This window comes from Pantherophis guttatus, chromosome 9 (assembly GCF_059756535.1).
Source record: "Pantherophis guttatus breed Tessera chromosome 9, ASM5975653v1, whole genome shotgun sequence".
Classification (NCBI taxonomy): Eukaryota; Metazoa; Chordata; class Lepidosauria; order Squamata; family Colubridae; genus Pantherophis; species Pantherophis guttatus.
This window is the reverse complement of record NC_142071.1, coordinates 27,432,217-27,459,349: the sequence shown is the minus strand read 5'-3', so window position 1 is coordinate 27,459,349 and position 27,133 is coordinate 27,432,217. Positions and strand designations below refer to the sequence as shown.

Here is a 27,133-nt window from a genome sequence, read left to right as displayed (position 1 = left end):
ACTCATCTGCTCCACTTTTGGCTTGTCCCAATTTACATTCTTTGAGTCCTTCGCTTTGTTCTGTCCCCAACCACACGCACACACACCAACAGACGTTCAAGAGTTAAAGACCAAACCAGCCGGCAAAATCCTTTTCCTTATGATAACGGAACTTGGCAACAACCTAGTGGCTGCCTGCCAAGAGTTTATTATTTATGAAGAGGAGAGATAACTTCTCCCCACTTCTGATACATCAAAAGAAACAGCTCAATAATTAGAGAGTTAATCAAGTCCAGAGATAATCCAGCAAAGTCTATAGCAAAAGTCCGGCAATGCAGAATGGCGTGGAAGCTTTCAGCTTTGTTCGTCACAAGGTTTGACTGGCCACCACACTCCCTTTTATATCCTGTGGGGTGTGGTCCAGTGACTCAGCCTAATCTCGGGCACGCCTTTTCTTCTGTTGCGCATGCTTATTTCTGCGATGCTGGCGTGGATCCAGCCAAGACTCATTACCCTCATCACTGTCCACCTGTGGCTGCGTGGACGTGCTTGGTCCCGGCCCTATCTCTTGCCCTTCGGCGGACACCGAAGGCATTGCCAGAGAGGAGGGTCCTGGAGAGGGAGGCCTTGCCAACTCCTCTTCTTCACTCTCGGAGTCCTCTCCTGCCGATGACACAGGCTCAGGTAACGGAGCCACAACACACTCAAAGACTTGGGCGATCCTTGATCCTCTCTAGTCCAACATGGCGGGAAGGATAAATCTAGTCCTATTGACATTTATTTGTCGTTTGTTTTGACTCCTTCCTCCTTTGACCCACCATCTGTGACTTTTGAGGAGACGCGAGAAAGAACGTGGGGGTTCTCCGAACTGCACAGAATCTTAGCTAGAGGTTCTCCTGAACCCCTGCAAACCCCGAGCAGCTGACCCCTGGAAGCATCACACTCTCCAGAAGGTGACTCCTGAAAACCTGCCAGAGTTTTCCTCTGCCTCTTCTTACACCAAGCAGAACCAAGGCAGGATTTTTTTTTGTGTTCCTTTCTCACGCTTCTCCAGGGGTGGTATTCATTTACCTTCGCTACCGGTTCGCAGATGTGAGTGCACGCTTCACTCGCATCCTCCACCGTGGATGCTTAGAGGCTTCTGCACATGCGCAGAGGGTCAAAAATGGGACATGATGATGTCGAGGTGGGTGGGCAGAGCATCCCGCAACCACCACTTTCAGTTTGCCCGAACCAGAAAGAAAGAAAGAGGGAGGGAGGGAGGGAAAGAAGAAAGGAAGGGAGGGAGGGAGGGAAGGAGGGAGGGAGGGAAAGAAGAAAGAAAGAGAGAGAGAGAGGAAGGGAGGGAAGGAGGGAGGGGAAGGAAGGAAGGAAGGAAGGAAGGAAGGAAGGAAGGAAGGAAGAAAGAAAGAAAGAAAGAAAGAAAGAAAGAAAGAAAGAAAGAAAGAAAGAAAGAAAGAAAGATTGATTCACCATTAGAGTATCTATATTTGGACTATATTTTTTTCCCTATCTACTGCATTACTCTTTTTCTGGGAAATGGGAAAAATGGGCCAACTAGGAGTTGCAAATTGCTTAAAAGAACCACATGACACCACTGCCAGTAAGACTGTATATCAGCAAGCCAACTCAAAGCCATCAAAGAGAAGACAATAAGGGGGTTTTTTTTGCATTCATTAACACAGACACAGAGAGAGAGAACATGAGTGAAAAAGGCCGGTTTTGACCCAAAATAAAGTCAACACTTAGCAATTCAATCTACTACAGCTGTACAGGCTCTGTACCAGGACAGGGAAACAGTATAAGGCATTGTCCCCCTTTCAGAGATGCTCGTTGTTATCCGAGTTCCCGCAAAACCTCAAAGTGATCTAACTCAATGAATTCCCTTTGAAAGAAAACAAAAGGGGGGGGGAAATGACAGGGGAGTAAACAACCTGTAGCCCCTTTTGACTCCAAACATTCTCCTTTGGGACACTTTTAATCAGGGGTGGACTGCCGGGGGTTCGTAGGGGTTCGGGAGAACCTCTAGCTAAGATTCTGTGCAGTTCAGAGAACCCCCAAATCCCACTCTTGGCTGGCCCCACCCACCCCGCCCTGCCCCTCCCAGGAGTCCCCACGCAGCCCATTTTGGATTCAGGTAAATGCAGGGCACACACGGAGGTTCGGGGAAGGCGAAAAATGGGCCTACCGGAAGTTCAGGAAGGGCCTCCGGAGCCTGGGGAGGCCCTTTTCGCCCTCTCGGATGCTTGAGGAAAACCTCTGGAGCCCGGGGAGGGCAAAAGCGCCCCCCCACACCATGGTGCAGGAGGCTGACCAGGCCATGCCCACTCAGCAACTGGACAGAGAACCCCTTGCTAAAATTTTTGAAGCCCACCCCTGCTTTTAATCCTTTGCCGAAGATTTCAGAAAACTTTAAAAGAAAATATTACGCTCCATTCTACGGTTACTCAACAGTCTCATCTGCAGAAGACGCCCCCCACTTTCTTCTCCGAAATTACCATCTGCTGCACCTTGCATTTGTTTCCTTCTAATCGTTTCCCCCAAATCCTTCTTGCTCATTCCGTGCTTTGAAAGGTCTCCTCTCTGGCCTTCTGCTGGGGAGCAGACAATAGAGGTGATACGGGCCCATTATTCATGAGGAACTTCATGTGTAACGTGAGAAACTTCTCATCTCCTGACCCTTCTTAGCATAAGAATTGATGATAAAATTCAGAACTGAAAAGGAAGAGAAGAAAGAAAAAAAAACCTTCTGGGAAAGCCGAGGTTTAAAAAAAAAAAAGTGAGGCAGAGCAAGAGGGACAGAGAGTTTTCCTGCCAAGATTCAGGGTTCGAAGAAGAATTGCCAAGTTTCTGCAGTTGAGAAAGGAATGCAAGATTAAAGTGATAAACTAAGATGGTGATGCTGAAGATATTGGACAGGAATTTAGGACTCTTTTAAAAATTTAGGATATTTCTTTCCTGGAGAGTTCAATCTGGAGTAGAATTGCAAAGTAGGAAGGGCCAACCTGCAGGTTGCTACTACCGATTCTCCTGAACCGGCCAAATGCTATCACTGCTTGCAACTCTCTGTGTGGGCCCCCCAGTCTTTAATATTAATAATCCTTTATGGAGTTTCTTTTGGACACATAACGTCAGTTTCTTATTTAAAAAAAAAAAACCATTGAAACAACTTTTTTTTTAAAAAAAAAAAATGAGAATAGCCGTGGCAAACGACTTCCCTATTTTTGCCAAACACAACTGTTAGGATATGGTTTGAGCCTAACAAGTTGTCCAGGCAATATATGTATTCTGTGACTTTAATATGAATATCTATTGTGTAATTTTAAGGCTTTAATGCTGAGTCATGCTGTAATTAGGTAATGACTGGTTGTGAGAGTATTTAAGCAAGGTATTGTAACGTGTTCAGTTTCTGCTATGATATGCTGCCATTGTGTATGAAGCTGCTATGATCTGCTGCCATTGTGTATGAAGATGATGTGATATGCTACCAGAGTATGATATGCTGCCATTGAGAGGAGTTGCTATCTGCTAATCATCGTTGGATGGATCTGCTACCGTCGTGGTTTGTGAACCAGAGTGAGTTTGTTATTCTAACCAACTAATGTTTGTTTGGTGAGAAGATATCTGTAACTACTGGACTGATTTAACTGGCAAAGACTTGGAATTTGTTTAAAGACTATGAGACTGTTTTTCCACTATAAAGTAAGCTTTTGATAAACCAGTTTGCATATCTCTTATTCATTGCTCTCAGCAACGTTTCCTTTTGCATTTAGTCTGCTGGTTAGTAACACAACACCAATATCCTTAACAAAAACCAAACAAACAAACACATTTTTATCCATCAAGACACTGGCATAGGCAACGGATATTATGCTTTTGATTAGTAAACGAACACCAGTGGTGGGTTTCAAAATTTTTTACTACCAGTTCTGTGGGTGTGGCTTGGTGGATGTGACATGGCTTGGTGGGTGTGGCAGGGGAAGGATATTGTAAAATCACCATTCTCACCCCAATCCAGGGGAAGGTTACTGCAAAATCCCCATTTCCTCCCAATCAGCTGGGACTCGGGAGGCAGAGAACAGATGGGGGTGGGGGCCAGTCAGAATTTTTACTACCGGTTCTCCGAACTACTCAAACTTTCTGCTACTGGTTTTTCCAGAACTGGTTCAGAACCTGCTGAAACCTACCTCTGACGAACACCTAATAAGAGTTGAAGATGAGTTGTATCAGATAAAGCATTCCATTTTAAAATTTTCCATTGTAAATGCAGCCACTTTGTGAGGATAATTAACAGAAATAACAGAGTTGGAAGGGACCTTGGAGGTCTTCTAGTCCAACCCCCTGCTCAGGCAGGAAACCCTTTTTGCCGTCACATGCCAAAAGCGGGGGGGAGCGTAGGGTGGTGGCGTACCCGTGTGCCCACACCCATAATCCAATGCCTCTCCGCCTCCCGCGTATGCATGTGCGACCCCCCCAGGGATGGGTTCTAATTTTTTTTACTACCGGTCCTGTGGGCGTGGCTTATTTTGTGGGTGTGGCTTGGAGGTCATGTGACTAGGTGAGCGTGGCTAGCTGGTCAGAGTCATTTCTGGAAGGTCCTCGCACTTACGACCAGTCCTCGCACTTACGACCCGACTCATTTGTTTGCTTTTAACACTGATCAGCTGTAGGGCGGCCCTTTGAAGCCCCGCGGCAAGAGTTTAAACAGGTTTTTTCCCTCTAGTCATCAGCTGGGACTCAGGAGGCAGCAATAGATTGGGGGTGGGACCAAATAAAAGGTAAGAATAACGTGGGCGGGGTGGGGGAGTGGGAGGGTGGGGGGGAGAACCAGTTCAGTGTCGTCATATCGTCACCGCTACCGGCTCGGCCGAACTGGACCGAACCGGGAGGAACCCACCACTAGACCCCCCCCCCTGCACTCCTCCCACTTTTGGCAGGCAAAAAGTTTACCAGTGGGCCCGGTAGGCCCATTTTTCACCCTCCCCAGGCTCCAGAGGCTTTCTTGGAGCCTGGGGAGGGCAAAAACCGCCTTCCCCACCCTCCCAGAGGCCCTCCAGAGGCTGGAAACAGCCCATTTCCTGACTTCCGGTGGGCCTGGAAGGCCTGAAAATCAGCTGGCTGGCGCGCACATGTGTGCTGGAGCCGAGCTAGGGCAATGCTCGTGTGCGGACAGATATGGCTTTCATGTGCCACCTCTGGAACACGTGCCATTGGTTCACCATCACGGCCTTATACCATTACAGACAAACGGTTGTCCAATCTCTTCTTAAAAACTTCCAGCATTGGAGCATTCGCCACTTCTGGATGAAAAATTGTATGCTTTGTAGATGAATCAGAAAGTTTCACTCCTAATCTGATTCATAAGTATGAAAAAAAATGATAATAATTCACATTTTTCAGTGCCGGTGCAACTTTGAATAAGTCGAGAACTACCTTTCCACTCTAATCCATCCATTATGCACAAGATTTTTCAGCTGCAGACGCCATAAGGCGATAGAAAAACTTTGGAGCAGCCCAGGTGCTATATTTTTGTAATTTAAAAAAAAAAAATCGTTTTTAATTCCAGCTCATTTTGAACTGACATTTGTATAGCTTCAGCTGCAAAGGAAAGCATTGGCTATATATAGAGCTATATATTTAGGAGGGAGAGAGGAGGGAGTTGCTTGAAGGAATGTCTAGTAGGTCTTCCAAGGGATTTTTTCCCTACACATCTTGAAGTAATTGCCTCTCCTCCCCTTTTCCACTTGCCACCCTTGCCTCCAAGCCATACCCCCATGACAGAAATAAATTAGCCCGAGGTTCAGGTCACACCATGGAGAGAAGTAAACCTTTAGACCAGAAATGGATGGGAAAAAGCCCAAAGACAGCTGGAGCAGGAGGAACCTTGCCCTCATAGCTGGAATACAAAGGATACTGTAGATGTTGGTGTGATTTCGCAGGGCAAAAAATGTTGGGAGACTTCCCCACTTCAGAGAAGAGGACATTAGGTGGGACTCCTGTGACGGTGGACATCATCTCTATAGTGAAAGAAAATCAAAGCTCTCCAGGTAGATAAGTAGCACCTCAAAGAAAAGGCTGGACAAGAGAAGGACTTCCTGATCATTTGATTTTGGAAGTGGAGGGAATAGAATAGAATAGAATAGAATAGAATAGAATAGAATAGAATAGAATAGAATAGAATACAATACAATACAATACAATACAATACAATACAATACAATACAATACAATACAATACAATACAATACAATACAATACAATATTGGAATGAAGAATAAAGTGGAGTGGAGTGGAGTGGAGTGGAGTGGAGTGGAGTGGAATGGAATGGAATAGAATAGAATAGAATAGAATAGAATAGAATAGAATAGAATAGAATAGAATAGAATAGAATAGAATAGAATAGAATATTGGAATGAAGAGTAAGGTGGAGTGGAGTGGAATGGAATAGGGGGGGGAGAACCAGTTCGGTGACATCATATCATCACCGCTACCGGCTCAGCCAAACCGGACCGAACCAGGAGGAACCCACCACTGTTCCACACGCCCAGCAGCTTCTAGATCCTCAAGGGAGGAGGAGAGACGCCATAAGGCGATAGAAAAAGCCTTCCAAAAGGCTCAATTGGCATTGGGCCTGGATCCCAGCTCCACCTGCCCAGAGGCCTCAACAGGTCAATCTTCAACAGCGAAGGGCAGTTCTAACCCTCCACCTGCCTAAAGGCCTCCTACTCCGGCTTTGTCACCAGATAGATCTCTGCAGGGAGAAATTCCTTACACCCCTGATGCAGAATCAGTTTTTCCTTTGCTCACCCCGTTACGCAGCTAGGGATTCGAACCGCTGAAGTGCCAACCTTTCGATCGACAAGCTCAGAGTCTTAGCTATTGAGCCACCGCATCCCTTGTAATTCTTATCTAGAGTCAATTTAGTGTTGACCGTTAATTAACTAGATCAGTGATGGCGAACCTTTTCGGCACCAAGTGTCTAAACTGGAACATGCGTGCATGTGCATGCATGTGCACGTGCATGCACCAGAGCACCGGAAACTTGAAGACCAGTGGCCGGTATGCCAAAATACGAAAAATGGCCTGAAAAAAGCCCCAAAAACAGCCTGAAAATGGCCTAAAAAAGGCTCAGAAACGGCCTGGAAAACAGCCTGGTTTTTGGCTATTTTCCTCCTCAATCCTGGGGGAAGGATACTGCAAAATCTCCATACCCACCCTACTCTGGGGCCAGCCAGAGGTGGTATTTGCCAGTTCTCCGAACTCCTCAAAATTTCCGCTACCGGTTCTCCAACCTACTCAAAATTTCCGCTACCGGTTCTCCGAACTCCTCAAAATTTCCGCTACTGGTTCTCCGAACTCCTCAAAATTTCCGCTACTGGTTCTCCAACCTACTCAAAATTTCCGCTACCGGTTCTCCAACCTACTCAAAATTTCTGCTACCGGTTCTCCGAACTCCTCAAAATTTCCACTACTGGTTCTCCAGAACTTGTCAGAACCTGCTGGATTTTAACCCTGGTCTCCTCCCTCTTTCTCATGCTGAAGTTATCCTAAGATTATTTCATGTGATTTAACGCTTTATGTTATTCTCTCTTCACTTCCTTTTGATTGTCCGCCTGATTGTGGTGTAATGTGTAACTGGCAGCTGGTCTTTGACCACAAATCAAGTTTATCCTTCTCTTACTAACGGGTCCCTTTCAGGCGATTTAATTTCCCCAGAAGTAATCTTTCCCACACGCCTCCTCAGCCACGACTGCAGCCTCTTTGAAATGCATGACATGACTTAGAACAGAGATTAAAAACGACTCTGGTGCTATCGGACGAACGTTTTAATAGGGAAAAAGAATTACTGGCTCTGACTTTCTGCTTAGCCAAGACAATATGCAATGAGAAAGGAATAAGCAGCTCCCCGACATCTGCATTCACATCAGGCACAACTCAAATTAAGTTTCTCAGCAACTTTCCAGAAGTTTACTGGATCAATCAAGGTTAAAGAAGGAGCATTAAAATGCAGGGTGCCAGGAGGGAATCAATAGGTCCATTTCTTAATAATTTTTCTCCGCCAACTGAAATAAATCTTCTAACCTCCCTCCCTCCCTTCGTTCTTCTCTCTCTCTCTCTCTCTCTCTCCCCCTATCCCTCCCTCTCGTGCAGTGGTTTAAAGAAAGTCAGCGAAACATTTTTCCATCACGTGTCCTAGCTTTACAGTATGGTAACCTGCATTGCAAAACAACTGCCCAGAACACAAAGCCCTCCCTGATCAAATCAAAAAAGAAAAGCAGGGAAGCCTTTCGCCCTCAAGACAGTTAATACAAATCTAATGTGCTGACCATAATCCCATTTAAAACTTTCTCGGTCTTCATTGAAGGAACATTTCTACTGACCTGGCCAGTCTCCATTCCCTTCCCCTTCTATTTTCGGTGTGGCTCGTTCATCAGCACAAAATCTGCATCTCCAAAGACGGAGCAGAAACAGAAAAAAAACACGGTATTCGGATGGCTCCTTCCAACTTTGCAAAATAAATCCAGGGTCTGAGAGCAGAGTTCAGGCATCGTCTTGACAGGCAAGCAGGGAAGGAGGCTGGCGCTGGGGCCAAGCAGAGAGCTGAACTCTTGCCGAGAGCCGCCTCGTTCAATGAATAGCATTTCCCTTCTCAGTTGTCATGCTGGGGGAAACCTACCGCTCTCCGGCTCTCCTTCCAAAGCGGAGAATGAAGCTGAATTCAGGAGGAGAGCTCACAGCCAAGAGACAGGCTCCACCGCCAATACCAAACCAGCTCTCATAGGTCAAGGAAAGCAAGTCAGTTGCAACCTGCAAATCAGTTCATTAAAAGGGATGTTTGGGTGGGCTACCTCCCGTATGTATGAATATCATATATGGCCTCTTCCCCTTGTCTCCCCCACCTGGCTAAGTTTGCTCTTATTTGCGACGCTTGTTTTCCCACCTAAACGTAAGAATTGCTCGGCTCCGAGGAATGGTTTGCATTAAGTTTTAATGAAAACGGCCCAAATATGAAGACTTTTCTGTCAAATATAAATAAGGAATAAATATTTATTTATTTATTTATTTATTTATTTATTTATTTATTTATTTATTTTATTTCTATACCGCCCTTCTCCCGAAGGACTCAGGGCGGTGTACAGCCTAATTAAAAACACAACGACAGACAATATTTAAAAATAATTAAAATTATTAAATAATAGGCCCAATTTATAAAACCCCGAATTTAAAATCCCAATTAAAACCAATTAAAATCTTTATATCGATAGCCCAGCCTGGCGGAACAACATGGTTTTGAGGGCACAGCGAAATACACGGAGATCAGAGATTTTGCGAATTTCTGGGGGGAGTTCATTCCAAAGGGCAGGGGCTCCCACAGAGAAGGCCCTCCCCCTGGGTGTTGCCAGCCGATATAATTTGGCCGATGGCGCCCTGAGGAGACCCTCTCTGTGGGAGCGGACTGGCCGGTGGGAGGCTACTGGTGGCAGAAGACGGTCTCGAAGGTACCCAGGTCCAATGCCATGGAGCACTTTAAAGGTGGTAACCAACACCTTGAATCGCACCCGGAAGACCACTGGGAGCCAGTGCAGCTCGCGCAGGAGGGGTGTCACGTGGGCTCAACGAGTTGCGCCCATAACCACCCGCGTGGCCGTTCCTTTTTTTTTTTAAGACGAGTTTTATTAAATTTTTCTTTTACGTACATATTTTATGAACAGAGAATTCTTTATTGGCCAAGTGTGATTGGACACACAAGGAATTTGTCTTGGTGAATAGGTTCTCAGTGTACATGAAAGAAAAGATACGTTCGTCAAGAATCATAAGGTACAACGCTTCATGATAGTCATAGGGAAACAGTCAATATAAGTCTTAAGGATATCAGCAACAAGGTTACGGTCATTAGTGGAAGAAGATAGGTGATAGGAACGATGAGAAGATTAATAGTAATGCAGACTTAGTAAATAGTTTGACAGTGTTGAGGGAATTATTTGTTTAGCCGTGTGATGGCGTTCAGGAAAAAACTGTTCTTGTGTCTAGTTGTTCTGGTGTGCAGTGCTCTATAGTGTCGTTTTGAGGGTAGGAGTTGAAACAATAGATAATGATGATGATGATGATGATGATGATAATAATAATAATAATGTGCTGCATTCTTGAATGTTCAGTTGACTGAGTTTCATGTTTAATGAATAAAAGATAATAATAATAATAATAATAATAATAATAATAATAATAATGGTACCATGTCCAAGAATTTTATAAGATTCATCAACAAATTGCAGCTTCCTGCAATAACACCAGCAGAACTGCAAAAAACTGCGTTACTTGGAACTTCATACATCTTAAGAAGGTACTTGGTTGATCCCTAGGACGCTGGCAGCAACCCGGATCAACCATTAGCACCAGTCAATGGTATTTGTGACGCATTTTTGAATGTTCAGTTGACTGAGTTTCATATTTAATGAATAAAGTAAATAATAATAATAATAATAATAATAATAAGAAGAAGAAGAAGAAGAAGAAGAAGAAGAAGAAGAAGGAGAAGGAGAAGGAGAAGGAGAAGGAGAAGGAGAAGGAGAAGGAGAAGGAGAAAAAGAAGGAGAAAAAGAAGGAGAAAAAGAAGGAGAAAAAGAAGGAGAAAAAGAAGGAGAAAAAGAAGGAGAAGTTCTAGTGATACGCTACCCAGCTGGAATCATTAACTGAACTGTGGCTGGACCGGAAAACACGTAAACTTTTGAATATGTACCATGCTTTATATCCACGAAGAGACACCGACAGGTTGTACCTGCCAAGTAAAATAGGGGGCAGAGGACTATTGCAAATCCATCAAACTGTAGAAGAAGAAAAACAAAGTTTGAATGATTATGTGAACCAAAGCACAGAAAGATTGCTGCAGGCTGTGAAAATGGAGAACATTATAAAAACAACAGAAACAAAGGCAGAATATCAGGAAAAACAGTTGGATGACAGATTAAATGGATGGAAAACCATAGCTTTGCATGGACAGCACTTGAAAAACATTGAAGGAAAATGTGGTAACAACTTGACATGGGCATGGCTTAAGAGAGGAGCCATCAAGAAAGAAACAGAAGATTTAATACTCGCTGCTCAAGAATGAGCACTAAAAACTAATGCCATGAAAGCGAAGATACAAAAATCCACTGACAATCCAAACTGCCGACTTTGCAACGACAAAGTTGAAACTGTTTCACACTTAATATGTGAACGCAGCAAAATTGCGCAAACTGATTACAAAGCTAGACATGACCGAGTTGCTAAATTAGTCCACTGGTCATTATGTAAAAAATACGACATTCCTGTATCCAAAAAGTCATGGGAACATAAAATGGAAAAAGTTATCGAAAATGAGACAGTGAAGATCTTGTGGGACTTTTGAATACAGACGGATCATCATTTGGAACATAATACACCAGATATCACAGTTGTCGAGGGCCGAAGCGTAGAGTTTATTGATATCGCTGTACCAGGAGACGCCAGAATCGAAGAAAAAGAACTGGAAAAAAATCAGGAAATATCGCAACCTGGCCATTGAAACTAGACGGCTATGGATGAAACATGTAACAGTGATACCCATTGTCATCGGGACACTTGGTACCATGTCCAAGAATTTAACAAAGAAATTGCAGCTTCCTGCAATAACATCAGCAGAACTGCAAAAAAACTGCGCTACTCAGAACATCATATATTCTAAGAAGGTACTTGGTTGATCCCTAGGATGCTGGCAGCAACCCGTATCAACCATTAGCACCGGTCAATGGTATTTGTGATGTATTCTTAAATGTTCAGTTGACTTGAGTTTCATGTTTAATGAATAAAAGAGATAATAATAGGTATCTCTATTGAGATTTTGATGATGGGCAAATGTCTTTAAATTCACTCTTTAAAAAAAAAAACAACAACCCATAACTGATTGTGACATGAAAAATGTTGAGTTGAGGAGAAACATCTCATACATCTTCCCATCCATCACCCACCACTCTTTTGTTGGCCATAAATTTCTTTTTCTTTCCCCAAAACTGGGGTTTCTAAGAACAACCTTTGTCCAAGGAAACAACATATAATATTTTCTACAGTAGAAAATATTATATGTTGTTTCCTTGGACAAAGTATCCAACTGTTTATGACCCATTACACTCCCTTCCTCTTCCTCTTTCTGTCTCACCCTCTCGATCTACAAACTTTAGAAAGCTCACATATCTACAAATATGCTCACAAAGACTTGTCCTCTGTCTCTCTCGCACACTTCCCACCCCCCCTTCTCCATTACGTGCTCAGACTTTCCAACACTTTAGGGGCCCCAAAGTATTCACTATTATCAGTTGAGTCACGTCGAAAGCTCAGCAAAAGGTCATTTCAGGTCATTCCCGAGATGAAAGAAAGGAGCTAAAGTATGTGAAAGAGACAGCCTGGAGGAGGAGAGGAGGAGGAGGAGGAGGAGGAGGAGGAGGAGGAGGAGGAGGAGGAGGAGGAGGAGGAGGAAAAGTTGAAAGAGAAGGAGGATAAGAAGGAAAGTGGATGGGAAGAAAAATAGAGGAGGAGAAAGAGAAGGAGAAGGAGAAGGAGGAGGAGGAGGAGGAGGAGGAGGAGGAGGAGGAGAAGAAGAAGAAGAAGAAGAAGAAGAAGAAGAAGAAGAAGAAGAAGAGGAGGAGGAGGAGGAGGAGGAGGAGGAGGAGGAGGAGGAGGAGGAGGAGGAGGAGGAGGAGGAGGAGGAGGAAAAAGAGAGGAGAAAAAAGAAGAGGAGGGGAGGGGAGGAGAGAGAGAGAAGAAGAAGGAGAAGAAGAGGAGGAGGAAAGTGAAGGAAAAGTTGAAAGAAAGAAAATGGATGGGAAGAAAAATAGAAGAGGAGAAGGAGGAGAAGAAGAAGAGGAGGAGGAGGAGAAAGAGAAAGGAGAAAAAAGAAGAGGAGGGGGAGGGGAGGAGAGAGGTAAGGAGAAGAAGAGGAGGAGGAGGAAAAGTTGAAAGAGAAGGAAAATGGATGGGAAGAAAAATGGAGGAGGAGGAGGAGGAGGAGGAGGAGGAGGAGGAGGAGGAGGAGGAGGAGGAGGAGGAGGAGGAGGAAAAGTTGAAAGAGAAAGAGGATAAGAAGAAAAATGGATGGGAAGAAAAATAGAGGAGAAGGAGAAGGAGAAGGAGAAGAGGAGACTGAGGTGAGAGAACCGGATGGGTGAGGGCAAAAACAAGGAGAGAAAAAGATCCAAAACAGGAAAATGAAGAGGTGTCATCAGCCCAGGATTAAACCTGGTTTATTCATCCCAAGAATCATTTCAGGCAGGGATCGCAGCCTTCTCCAAAGCCCCACAGCTGAACTTGAATCTGTTTTAGTCAGTGCCAGGGAGATGGCTGCCCAAGGTCACAGATTTCATTCCTTCCCATCACTCAGGTTTCCCCTCTGCGCCCCCCCCTTCTCTCTCTCTCTCTCTCTCTCTCTCTCTCTCTCTCTCTCTCTCTCTCTCTCTCTCTCTCTTTAAGTCCTCTAATAAAAGAGACCCTTTCCTAGGCTAGGGAGAGGAGGAAAGATCCTCCATTGTACTCTAGATCAATCTCTCTGCCTTTTCTTTGTGCCAAAGTGGGGGGGGGACGTCTGAGAAAGAATGGCACCTCCTCCATTTGTTTTATCCATTGAAAATTGATTTTGCATTCAGGAGAGGAAAAAGAGGAGCCTCAAGGACATTGCCACAACTAATGTTTCATTTCCTTCCTTCCTTCCTTCCTTCCTTCCTTCCTTCCTTCCTTCCTTCCCTTCCCTTCCCTTCCCTTCCCTTTCCCTCCTTTCCTTTCTCGTCTTTCTTTTCCTTTTCCTTCCTTCTTTCCTTTCTCTTCTTTCTTTCCTTTCCTTCCTTTCCCTTCTTTCCTTTCCTTTCCTTTCCTTTCCTTTCTTTCCTTTCTTTCCCTTCTTTCCTTTGCTTTTCCTTTCTTCTTTCCTTTTCCTTTCCATTCTTTCCTTTCCTTTTCCTTCCTCCTTTCCTTTCCTTTCTTTTCCCTTCTTTCCCTCCTTTCCTTTTCCTTCCTTCTTTTCTTTCCCTTGTTCCTTTCCTTTCCCTCCTTTCCCTTCTTTCCTTTCCTTTTCCTTCTTTCCTTTCCTTTCCTTTCCTTTCCTTTTCTTTTCCTTCCTTCCTTTGGGGTTTTTATCACATACAAAAGAGGGGGTTTGGTGGTAGAGGAGGTACCTGTACATGGAAAGTTTGGCATCCTCCCTGGAGCATTTTTACAATGTACATAAACTACATTAATATGTGTACGCACATCATTGGGTAGAAGACATTTGTAACTCAAGGTTGAACTGTGAAGTCATTGATGCTCTCTGAGCTCGGTTGTTTTCTCAACAGACGTTTCATTATCCAATTAGGTAACTTCCTCAGTGCTTGAAAGGGAGTAGCAAACTGCTCCCTTTGTCTGTCCCACTCCCTTCTAGCACTGATGATGTTACCTAGTTGGGTAATGAAACTTCTGCAAGAAAATAACTAAGCTCAGAGAGCACCAAGGACCCTATAGTCCTCCTCCTCCTCCTCCTCTCCCTCCTCTTCCTCCCTACTCCTCCTCTCCCTCCTCTCTCTCCCTCCTCTTCCTCCTCCTCCTCCTCTCCCTCCTCCTCCCTCCTCCTCTCCCTCCTCTTTTTCCCCCTCCTCCTCCTCCTCTTCCTCTTCCCCCCTCCTCCTCTCCCTCCTCCTCTTCCTCCTCTTCCCCCTCCTCCTCCTCCCCTTCTCCCTCCTCTTCCCCCTCCTCCTCCTCTCCTTCTCCCTCCTCTTCCCCCTCCTCCTCCTCCTCTTCCTCCTCCTCCTCCTCTTCTTCCTCCTCTTCCTCCTCCGCCTCCCCCTCTCCCTCCTCCACTTCCTCCTCTTCCTCCTCCTCTTCTTCCTCCCTCCTCCTCCTCTTCCCCCCTCTTCTTCCCCCTCCTCTTCCTCCTCCTCCTCCTCTCCCTCCTCCTCTCCCTCCTTTTCCCCCCTCCTCCTCCTCCTCTTCCTCTTCCCCCTCCTCCTCCTCTCCTTCTTCCTCCTCTTCCCCCTCCTCCTCCTCTTCCTCCTCCTCCTCCTCTTCTTCCTCCTCCCCCTCTCCCTCCTCCTCCTCTTCCTCTTCCCCCTCCTCCTCCTCTCCCCCCCTTTCCTCCTCTTCCCCCTCCTCTTCCTCCTCCTCCTCCCACTCTCCCTCCTCCACTTCCTCCTCTTCCTCCTCCTCTTCTTCCTCCCTCCTCCTCCTCCCTCCTCCTCCTCTTCCCCCTCTTCTTCCCCCTCCTCTTCCCCCTCCTCTCCCTCCTCCCCCTCCCCCCACACTCCCTTCTAGCACTGATGATATTACCTAGTTGGATAATGAAACATCTGAGGGAGCTCAACCAATCTCATTGTACATACGTTGTGCACTGACAATAAAGATTTTAATTGAATCTGCTGGAAAACAACTAAGCTCAGAGAGCACCGTCCATCATGGATGGACGTCATCGCATAGAAGTAAAACAAGGGGTGAAAGCCGCTGAAGCTGGTGGAGGGAGCGTGAAGGGCTCCCTTCAACCTTCCCCTCCCCCCCCCCGGGAGTCCATAACCCCTGATTAATGCCATCGTTCCGAGTAATAAACTCGGGGAAGTCGGGACTCTGACGTTGCTTTTGCTCAGGTTCAAAAGATCCTTTCTTGAGTACATCACATCGGCACTTAGAAAGGTGAGGCTAGCTCTAAATTATTCCCATGTTGGGGGATAGTTAGTTAGTTAGTTAGTTAGTTAGTTAGTTTATTTATTTATTTATTTATTTATTTATTTATTTATTTATTTATTTATTTATTTATTTATTTATTTATTTAAATTTCTATACCACCCTTCTCCCGAAGGACTCAGGCCAGAAGATAAAACACAGAGATACAAAAATTTAAAATAGATTAAAAACGAATTAAATCATTTGGCTGAATTTAAAATACCCCATAATTTAAACAGATTAAAATTCGTATTTAAAATTTATATTTAAAAGGGGAGAAGATTTAGGCCCGGTTATAGTTAAAAGAATAAGACCTCCCCAACTCCCAACCCCCTTTGTCTCTCAGGTCACATGGGCCAAACAGTCCAGGTGTAGGTTCCCGCTCAACTTCAACAGGTGTCCGTCGAAACGACCTTGGCTCACACACCATCTGGGAGATGTTGTGACTAGTCGGCTGAGGCTCCACATTCCTGAGTTCGTCCCTCTACTCCATGCTCTCCCTCCTCTCGCCCTTGAATGGCAACCAAGAAACGAAGCAGAAGTAAGCACAGCTGAAGTCCTTCTGCAGGTTGACAATTAAATCTGTGGATCCCGTTGAGGGATCTTTGGAATCCCAGCCATCAATGAATTGAAATTAAATGTCCTGGGTTTGAGTCTTTAAGACCTGATGCAGCTCTACCAACAAATATATTGAAACCTACGGACCTTCCCTCCATCATGTCTCCCAACTGATGATCATCTGAAGAGCGGGTCCTTCACCCTTTGGTGGGAAAGAAAGTTGTTCTCTCCCATTTGGGAAATAGCAACATCGATGGCACTTAGGCTTATAGGACACGTCAAACTGCTTCCCAGCCCTCTCTAAGCGGTTTACAGAGTCAACCTCTTGCCCCCAACAATCTGGGTCCTCGTTTTACCCACCTTGGAAGGGTGGAAGGCTGAGTCACCCTTGAGCTGTTCAGGATTGAACTCCTAGCTGTGGGCAGAGTTAGCCTGCAGTACTGCATTCTAACCACTGTGAGGGAAGGAAGGAAGGAAGGAAGGAAGGAAGGAAGGAAGGAAGGAAGGAAGGAAGGAAGGAAGGAAGGAGAATAGAGTATGAGGAATGGAAGAAGTTAAGGAAGAATAGAATATGAGGAAGGGAAGAAGGAAGGAAGAAAAGAAAGAAGGATGAATAGAGTATGAGGAAGGAAGGAAGGAAGGAAGGAAGGAAGGAAGGAAGGAAGGAAGGAAGGAAGAATAGAGTATGAGGAAGGGAAGAAGGGAAGGATGAATAGAGTATGAGGAAGGAAGGAAGGAAGGAAGGAAGGAAGGAAGGAAGGAAGGAGGAATAGAGTATGAGGAAGGGAAGAAGGGAAGGAAGAATAGAGTATGAGAAGGGAAGAAGGAAGGAAGAAAAGAAAGAAGGATGAATAGAGTATGAGGAAGGAAGGAAGGAAAGAAGGAAGGAAGGAAGGAAGAATAGAGTATGAGGAAGGGAAGAAGGGAAGGAAGAATAGAGTATGAGGAAGGAAAGAAGGAAGGAAGAAAAGAAAGAAGGATGAATAGTATGAGGAAGGAAGGGAGGGAGGGAGGGAGGGAGGGAAGGAAGGAAGGAAGGAAGGAAGGAAGGAAGGAAGGAAGGAAGGAAGGAAGGAAGGAAGGAAAATAGCAATGGCACTTAGACTTATAGGCCACTTCAAAGTTCTTTCCAGCCCTCTCTAAGCGGTTTACAGAGTCAGCATCTTGCCCCCAACTATCTGGGTCCTCATTTTACCGACCTCGGAAGGATGGAAGGCCAAGTCAACCTTAAACTGTTCAAAATCGAACTGTGGTTGTGGGCAAAGTTTGCCCAAAATAGCAATAGCACTTAGACTTATATATCACTTTACAGTGCTTTACAGCCCTTTCTAAGCAATTTACAGAGTCGGCATATTTGCCCCCAACAATCTGGGTCCTCATTTTACCCACCTCGGAAGGACGGAAGGCTGAGTCAACCTTCAACCGGTCAGAATCGAACTGTGATAGTGGGCAGAGTTTGCCCACAATAGCAATAGCACTTACACTTATATACTTATATAGCCAGGTGAGAAAGAATAACGGGCCTACCGGGTCATCGCGTGTCGGGAGGGGGAGTTCACGCACGCATGCATGGGGGCAGGGCGCATAGAATTATGGGCGTGGGCACACGCATGCACGACCTTCCCCGCCCTCCCCTCCTGGCACGCAATAGCAAAAAGGTTAGCCATCACAGGTATAGGGTCTCCTGCTCAAGCAGAGGGTTGGACTAGAAGACCTCCAAGATCCCTTCCGACTCTTCTGTTATTCTCTAAGACATCCTGTGGGCAACTTTGCTTTCCTTTGTTTCCTTTGCAGCCAAAAGGTCAGATGTGTTTTGTGCCGAGCAGAGACGGGTTGGCTCAAGCTCTCGGCTTTTTCTCGGTCTTTCAAATCTCCACCCAGCTTAATCTTCCAGACAGGGCTTCTCTGAGCCAATCAGCTTTCAGCAGACACGGTCAGCTGTTCCCACCCCCCCCCACCCCAACGGGAACAACCTGAGAAAGGGAGGCAGCCAGAATAATGAACAAACCTCCGGAGGAAAAATGCTGATGGAGCAAAAACCCGCAGCATTACTTGGTTGAGCGTTAAGAGGGAACAAGGGAGGTGTTTAGGAATACTAAAATCACAAGGACGCACAATGGACAGACTGAGGACGCCCACAGCATTGCTGATTAGGTAAGAGGGCGAACAGATGATTCCTTTACGCAGAGCGACCGAGTCAAAGCGCTTCGCTGGATACGTTTCGATCAGCGTCTCTCAACCTTGGCTGCTTGTAAGACAGGTGGACTTCCACTCCCAGAATTCCCCAGGCAACCAGGCTGCCTGGGGAATTCTGGGAGTGGAAATCCACCTGCCTTAAAGCAGCCAGGGACGCAGTGGCTCAGTGGCTAAGACGCTGAGCTGGTCGATCGAAAGGTCGGCAGTTCGGCGGTTCGAATCCCTAGCGCCGCGTAACGGGGGTGAGCTCCCGTGACTCGTCCCAGCTTCTGCCAACCTAGCAGTTCGAAAGCAGGTAAAAAATGCAAGTAGAAAAAATAGGGACCACCTTTGGTGGGAAGGGAACAGCATTCCGTGCGCCTTTGGCGTTGAGTCATGCTGGCCACATGACCACGGAGACGTCTTCGGACAGCGCTGGCTCTTCGGCTTTGAAACGGAGATGAGCACTGCCCCCTAGAGTCGGGAACGAGTAGCACATATGTGCAAGGGGAACCTTTACCTTTACTTAAAGCAACCAAGGTTGAGAAATGCTGGTTTGGATTAACCAAATTCAGCAGCAAAACTTCAGAACAGAACAGAATAATAGTTGGAAGGGACCTTGGAGGTCTTCTAGTCCAACCCCCTACTCAAGCAGGAGACCCTAAACCATTCCAGACAAGCGGCTGTCTAATCCTGATCTGTTCAGGAAAGAAAAGAAGCACAAAAGCTTTTGGTATCCATCAGGAATAAATGTCAAGGGACAGGGTTAAATCCAAGGGTGCTGGTCTCTGAATGAAGTGGCCTTTGTTTTCACAACAGCCCTATGGTTAAGCTATGAGTTAAAATAAGCATGAAAACCAAAAGATAACATTTCTCCATTTAGAGATGAATCCTATTTCAGGAATTCTATGTAGGAAATGGATATTTAGGGGTGAGTTGAAGTAGGGATGGAATGGAATGGAATGGAATGGAACGGAAGATAGGGAAGGGAAGGGAAGGGAAGGGAAGGGAAGGAAAGGGAAGGAAGGAAGGAAGGAAGGAAGGAAGGAAGGAAGGAAGGAAGGAAGGAAACGAAAAGGAAAAAAAGGAAAGGAAAGGAAAGGAAAGAAGGGAAAGGAAAGGAAAGGAAAGGAAAGGAGGGAAAGGAAAGGAAAGGAAAGGAAAGGAAAGAAGGGAAAGGAAAGGAAAGGAAAGGGAAGGAAAAGGAAGGAAAGGGAAGAGAACGAAAGGGAAGGGAAGGGAAGGAAAGGGAAGGCAAGGAAAGAAGGGAAGGGAAGGGAAAGGAAAGGAAAGGAAAGGAAAGAAGGAAGGAAGGAAGGAAACAAAAAGGAAAGAAAGGAAAGGAAGGAAGGAAAGAGGGAAATAGAAGAGAAGAGAAGAAAAGAGAAGAGAAGAGAGAATGGGACGGAACGGAACAGAACAGAACAGAATATTCTTTATTGGCCTAGTGTGATTGGACAAACAAGGAATCTGCCTCCAGTGCATAAGCTCTCTGTGTACATGCAAACAACAAAGTGATAAATCATAAATCATAAGATACAAACAACAAAGTGATAAATCGTAAGATACCAATAGGAGAAGGTAGTAGGAAAGATGAAAAGATAATAGCAGTATACAGCCCTACCACATAGGTAAATATCCTTAGGCATAAGACAGTGCTGTGGGAATTAGCAGAGCGATGGCAATATGTATTTTGTTTTCCTCTTTTTAAAAAAATAAATAAATCTCTTTCTCCTTTCTAACTATGCTGAAAAGGAAAGGCCTACTCAGCTCTCTGAATTAACCCATCATGCCTAAATTAATCTGAAGAAACTGAGGTGAAGGAAGGCCTGGAACTCAAATTTTAAAAAAGAAATTCATATAAAAAATGCATAGCACTATATTTTCTAACCTTTTTCTTTTTTTCCAGGAGGCGAGACAAAATTCAAATGCAACCTTTTGACGCACTCTTCTGAAAGAAAGCAGGCTTAGATATCCTCCTGGTGGATCTAGGACAAAATAACACCGTATTTTATTTATTTATTTATTCATTCTAATGGTTAGCATTTCCTGCCCCCCACTGGTTCATATTCACAATTCCAGGGAGCTGCAATTCTTCATTGGCAACTACCCTGATGGGCTAACTTAAGAAAAGTGGCCCCAAATTTTCTTTCTTTCTTTCTTTCTTTCTTTCTTTCTTTCTTTCTTTCTTTCTTTCTTCCTTCTTTCCTTCCTTCCTTCCTTCCTTTCATTCCTTCCTTCCTTCCTTCCTTCCCTTTCTTTCTTTCTTTCTTTCTTCCTTCCCTTTCTTTTTTTTCTTCCTTTCTTCCTTCCTTCCTTCCTTTCTTTTTGGAATTTGGCAAACAGAGCGCAAACATGATTTGGGGACAATGCCTTGAAGTACCTCTTTCAGAAATGTTTCTAAAGTTTGCCAGGATTTGTAAAATTGAGACACAATTATGTGTTGCCACCAACATGTTATGGGGTAAGGCCTTTCAACTGTAAATGATGTGTACTGTACAAAGTGAGGAAAATAAAATTGGGGGGGGAATTCTATAATTGTCTGGGAAAAGGCAAGCCCTATTAATTAAGATTTAAATAGGACAGGGCTTCCAAATTTTGGAAGATGGCTAGATGGATAGATAGATGATAGACAGACAGACAGACAGACAGACAGACAGACAGATGATAGATGGATAGATGGATAGATGATAGATAGATAGATAGATAGATAGATAGATAGATAGATAGATAGATGATAGATAGATGATAGATAGATAGATAGATAATAGATAGATAGATAGATAGATAGATAGATAGATAGATAGATAGATACATAGATACATAGATAGATACATAGATAGATACATAGATAGATAGATACTGTAGATAGATGGATGGATGGATAGATGATAGATGGATGGATGGATGGATGGATGGATGGATGGATAGATAGATAGATAGATAGATGATAGATAGATGGATAGATTAGATAGATAGATAGATAGATGATAGATAGATGGATGGATGGATGGATAGATGATAGATAGATAGATAGATAGATAGATAGATAGATAGATAGATAGATAGATAGATAGATGATAGATAGATAGATAGGATAGACAGACAGAGACACACAGAGGGATGGGCTGTTGGGGGTTCGCAGGGGTTCGGGAGAACCTCTAACTAAAATTCTGTGCAGTTTGGAGAACCCCCAAATCCCACTCCTGGCTGGCCCCGCCCACGCACCCCTCCCCTCTCAGGAGTCCCCACGCAGCCCGTTTTGGATGCAGGTAAGTGCAGGGCTCGGGGAGGGTGAAAAACGGGCCTCCCGGAAGTTCGGGAAGGCCAGAAATGGGCCTGTTTCTGGCCTCTGGAGGGCCTCCGGAGCCCAGGGAGGGCAAAAACGCCCCCACCACTGTGGTGCAGGAGGCTGATTAGGCCCCTCCTCCCATGGCCACGCCCACCCAGTAACCAGGCAGAGAACCCCTTGCTAAAATTTTTGAAGCTGACTCCTGGACATCCCTGCACAGACACACACACACAGAGAGAGAGAATGTTTCCAGTTTCAGTTATTTAATATGCTTACAATTTTCCCCTCTTTCATCACAATTGAATTCCACCCCAGCAAGCTACCTTAACCCGGGAAAGTGGTATACATGATGAAAGAAACAACCAAAAAAAAAAAATCCAATCCATTCAAATTGCCAAAATAGCCCATTTCCCTTGTTCTTTTCGGAAATAAATCCCGCCTCTGAGCAACGCTCTAATCTGAAATGTGCTATTTTGCAAGTTCGCTCGTTTTTCAAAGCTTTCTCCCTCTCCCAACCTGCGCTCGGCAAGGTCTCTCCCACCTACAGTTTAATCTGTCGAAAACACAATCCAGGGAACTTCCTGCAATATGAATATACACAAAACTGATTAGCACCTTTGATCTGGGCCTGTGCCACACATTTCCTACTGCAAAATCCCTCCCTATCGCAGGAAATCGCTTTTTTTTTTTCACTCCACAATGCGACAGGATGCTCGCTTACCAGAATCGTAAGTGTGCGTAGACTCACAAACGCACACAAGGCACATACACACTTGGGGAAAGGCGAGTCTGAAGGACCTGCAGAAAAATGGGTGAATGTTATTTACGTACAAGTAGTTCCATCCAACTTGTTGCAAATGTTCTCCTAGCAATTAATGTGCAGAAACATAGATATTCACACATAGAGAGAGCGATAACACAAAAAAGTCCAGGGCACCAGAGATAACACAACCTCTCTTTCTTTCTCACACTGTATATCGGACATTAATACAATTGAGCGAGTCCGGAGATTTTTATTTTTTTTAAATTTGATTTATATGCCGCCCTTCTCTGGAGACTCAGGGCGGCTTACAATGCGTTAAGCAATAGCCTTCATCCTTTTGTATATTTATACAAAGTCAGCTTATTGCCCCCACAATCTGGATCCTCATTTTACCTACCTTAGAAAGGATGGAAGGCTGAGTCAACCTTGAGCCTGGCGAGATTCGAACCTGCAGTAATTGCAGGCAGCTGGTCTTAATAACAGGGTAACTGTACTACCAAGGCTAGGATATTTTACGAGAAGAGTCCTCCACTCCTCTGCTCACAACAGAATCCCTTATGCCACCAAGCTTGAAATTTTGGGCTTAGACAACTTAGAACTATGCCGCCTTCGGTCTGACCTAACTGTAGTACACAAAATTATCTGCTACAATGTCCTACCTATCAATGACTACTTTAACTTCAACCACAACAATACACAAGCACACAACAGATACAAACTCAAGGTAAACCGCTCCAAACTCGATTGCAGAAAATACGACTTCAGCAACAGAGGAGTCAAGGCCTGGAATGCACTACCTGACTCTGTTGTTACATCCTCAAACCCCCAAAATTTTAACCTTAAACTGTCTACTGTTGACCTCACCCCATTCCTAAGAGGTCCGTAAAGGGGGCGTGCATAAGTGCACCAGCGTGCCTACCATCCCTGTCCAACTGTCCCCATTTATTCGTATCCATTTCCTGTATTCATAACCGTGTTTATACTTATATCTGTTATCTTATACATGTTTGACAAATAAATAAGAGCCTTGGTAGTACAGTGGTCTAAAGCACCCTGTTATTAAGACCAGATGCCCGCAATTACTGCAGGTTCGAATCTCGCCAGGCTCAAGGTTGACTCAGCCTTCCATCCTTTCTAAGGTAGGTAAATTGAGGACCCAGTTTGTGGGGGCAATAAGCTGACTTTGTATAAATATATACAAAAGGATGAAGGCTATTGCTTAGCGCATTGTAAGCCGCCCTGAGTCTCTGGAGAAGGGCGTCATATAAATCAAATTAAAAAAAAGAAAAAGAAAAAAAAAATAAAAGAAATAAAAAGAAATAAATAATGGCAGGTCAGTCAACCTCATTTGCCAGGGAGCACCAAGAAAGATAGCAGAAGTGTTAAGGCCTCCAAAAAAAAAAACCCCATACTTTTAAAAAAAAATGTAAGTTCATAATGCATACCAATGATGGAGAAGTATCTTCTTACTGTTCAAAAGACGATGTCAAGCACCAGGGAAATCAGATCAAACAGCATTCTTCAAAATGAAAAAAGATCTTCTTCCATTCATGACATAAACCTAAGATTGAAAATCATGCTTGTCAGATGTTACATCTTGGTCTCTGACAGAAAGCCACTTGAAGAGACTAGAAGCGTTTGAAATGTGGATTTACAGGCGGCTGTATAAGTTGGGTTGACAAAGTCAGAAACTGTTTTGCCCCCAGCTACGGACCCCAAAGAACACAGCACACACAAAGTCTGTACAAACCTTAATTTACTAAATTAAATCAGTCTTTTTCAAACAAAGGCTGTTAATTAACTTTCTTAACAGCCTACAAGAATCCAAAGAATAAATAATCGTAATCTTACTAGGATTGGCAGAAAGCCCAGAAGCAATTTGCAGGACACTGATAAAAGAACTAAGATCAAGACACGAAGGAGAGTGAACTAAGTTGTTCCCTGCAAATTGCCTCAGTCGTTGTCCGTCTTTAAATAGGCTAGGGGACTTACAATGGTTCATTTAATGACCATTTGAAGTTACAACAGCACTGAAAAAAAGTGAGTTAGGACTATTTTTCACATGACCGTTGCAGCTTCACTATGGCCATATGATTTTTTTACATTCAGATGTTTAACAATGGACTCCTATTTATGAGAGTTGCCGTATCTTGGAGTCACGCCAAATCCCCTTTTGCGAGCTTCTGTTGGAAGACATATCCTTCTGGGTTCAGTTCTAAGTGGGGGAAAAGACACTGGATTCATGGAAGTTGCTTGGAAAGGTTTATTGATGAACAGGATCACATGCCTTGGAGATCTTGGGCGAAAAAAAGGGAAGAGATGCTGAGAGTCCCTGGGTTTTATGCCCTCTCTGGCTTTGAACTTCCTGGGGCACAGGAAGAGTATCCTGATTGGTTGCCGTCAGAGGTCATGGCTAGCTTTGTAGGTTGTCTGTGTGTTAAGTTTGGTTGAATCTTGCTGGGTGATGCAATGAAGGGCAATTAAATGGCTCTGCCTGGAGGAGGTAGATCTTTGTTATGTAGAATAGACTGGCCCAGGCCTTAATGGCCCATTGACAAATGGGGGGAGGTTGAGTTTCTGCCTCCCTTTTAGGGAAAATATTCTGCCCTTTTAATATTTCCTAAAATATCTCATTTTCCTAGGAGAGGGGTGGGTTTTAACTCCCTATACTTCCAACAAGCAAAGTCATTGGGGAAGCTAGATTCCGTTAACAAACCGTGTTGCTAACTTAACAACTGCGGTGATTCGCTTAACAAATACGGCAAGAAAAGTCACAAAACCGGGTAAAGGTCACTTAACGCACTTCTCACTTGGCGACATGAATTTTGGGCTCCACGGCGGTCGTAAGTCGAGGCCTGCTTGAAGCCAAAAAGGTTAAACTCAACTGAAAAAAAGGGGCTGTATTAAAATGAAAAAAAGAAAAAAACACATGTCGAATTTCCAGCAGTGTGTGTGTTTTTCTCCTTTTCATTTCTTGGTTCTTGTCTCTTTCCTTTCCGTCTCCAGCACCAAAACTCTTCAGGCCACATTTAAGAGTTCAAGGTTCATTTGGGCTGTGCGAGCCAGGTTGTGTGTAGAAACGCAACTGGCAACCTGACCAACACAAGGGCAGGAGCCGTGGCTTCTCTTTCTTTTGTTCGGGGCACTTCCGAAGGGGCCAATTCTTTCCAACACAAGCAGAAAACTTTTTTTTATCAGTCTTCACTAGCTAATCAAACTTCTCCTGCCGTCTGTGACAATTTCCGACCTTTTCTTCTCTCCGCCTTCTTCAGATCAAAGTTTTTTCTGGTTTTTTTTTTTTTTTTTTGGAAAAACAAAAATTCCTAGACTTGTTCTTTCCCCCAAGGAGGGCCCCTTAATGAGCTCCAACCGAGGGGCACCAAAACGACCCCCTTCCCCCTGGCAAGCTCCCCCACTCCTCCAGCCGCAATGTAATCCAGGGAAGTTTGATCAATGAGACAAAAGGGAAGGAGGAAACAATCGTTCGCAAAGCGCGCATTGCCCCACCGTTACGCACTAGACCGAGCTGCCTTTTCATCCAATTATGAGTTTTCCTCCGGGTGGGACACACGTGGGAAAAAAGCTCCCTTTCTCCTCCACCTCCATCACTGGGGTGTTGGCTTCCCATTTCATCTGCCCCCCCGGTTTGAAATGTTTGGTTGGGGGGGGCGGAGAGGGGAGAGGAAAGGAAAAGAGGTGACCTCATCGCCCAGCGTTCTCTGTAAAGATTGCGGAGAAGGTTACCTTTTTACGCACGAGAAAAAAAGCTTCCTTGAAGCGCTTGGGAAGTGGAGACTCCCGCATCCCTTCCCTTCTTCTTTCCTTCCCTCCCTCCCCACCTTAGAAGCCCCCCCCCGCAACGTCTGAATTGCCCCCCCCCCTTTAAGACGAAGCTGGAGGTGAGCTTTTGCATACAGATGATTATTTTTCCCCCTTTGTTCCATCCAAGCAAACCTGGGCGACGGCTCCTCCTCCACCTTCTCCTTTCTTTGGAAAGGTTGGCGCAAGCTTTGCGCAAAATACGCAGCGCCCAATTATTATTATTTTTTAAGAGCTGACAACGGGGCGGTTGGCGGGGTACCCGCGGACCCTAATGAGCCTCCGGCTTGACATCTCTCAAGGAGGGCTTCGTCTCCCCCCCCCCTTTTCTTCTCCCTTTCCCAGAAACATGACAAGGTTCAACCCGGAAATTGGGGAAGGGGAGGGGAAGAAGGAATGGCAATTGCTCATTAAAGTGTCTTCTTCGCAGGTTTGTTTTTTTTTAAAAAAAAAATAAAATTCAATGCCTGCCTTCTTACTTGCTCATCAAAACGCACCATCATCAGAAAAGAGATTAGCCCATCAAAAGGATGCAGATGAGGTGGTTGAGCTTCGCTTATAAACAAACTAGCTTAACTAATTAGCATCAGAGCGTGTTAATAATAATGTAGGAAATACTAACGCTCTGATGGTCATTTCGTAAAATCCTTTCTTAGCGAGCACCTAGAAGCCAAGAGGAACAAACGTGGCAAATTTCAAGTTTGTAGGCTTTACGGTTCTGGAGATTTCGTGATTACGGCGTGAGTGGTTTTCGCTTTTATATATATAGATACATTAAAATGTATCTAGGTAGTATATTAGCAAATAGTCCTTTTTAGGCTTATATACCACTTCATAGGACTTTCCAGCCCTCT

General features: G+C 44.7%; 1 protein-coding gene across 5 annotated transcripts in view; it reads right to left on the bottom strand.

Annotated features, from left to right (window-relative positions):
- Window positions 1–26,645, bottom strand: part of LOC148112507 (uncharacterized) — a 243,759-nt gene extending 217,114 nt beyond the window's left edge. For 2 of the 5 annotated variants that reach the window (XR_015729347.1, XR_015729344.1), the window contains exon 1: window positions 8,361–8,842. The gene's annotated coding sequence lies outside the window, so the exon portion shown is untranslated. Of the gene's footprint in view, window positions 1–8,360; window positions 8,855–20,296; window positions 20,394–22,418; window positions 22,496–23,905; window positions 24,022–26,414 lie in introns of those variants that run through there. The other 3 variants (XR_015729346.1, XR_015729345.1, XR_015729354.1) reach the window with 3 other exon arrangements.
- Between the last annotated feature and the right edge of the window lie 488 nt (window positions 26,646–27,133).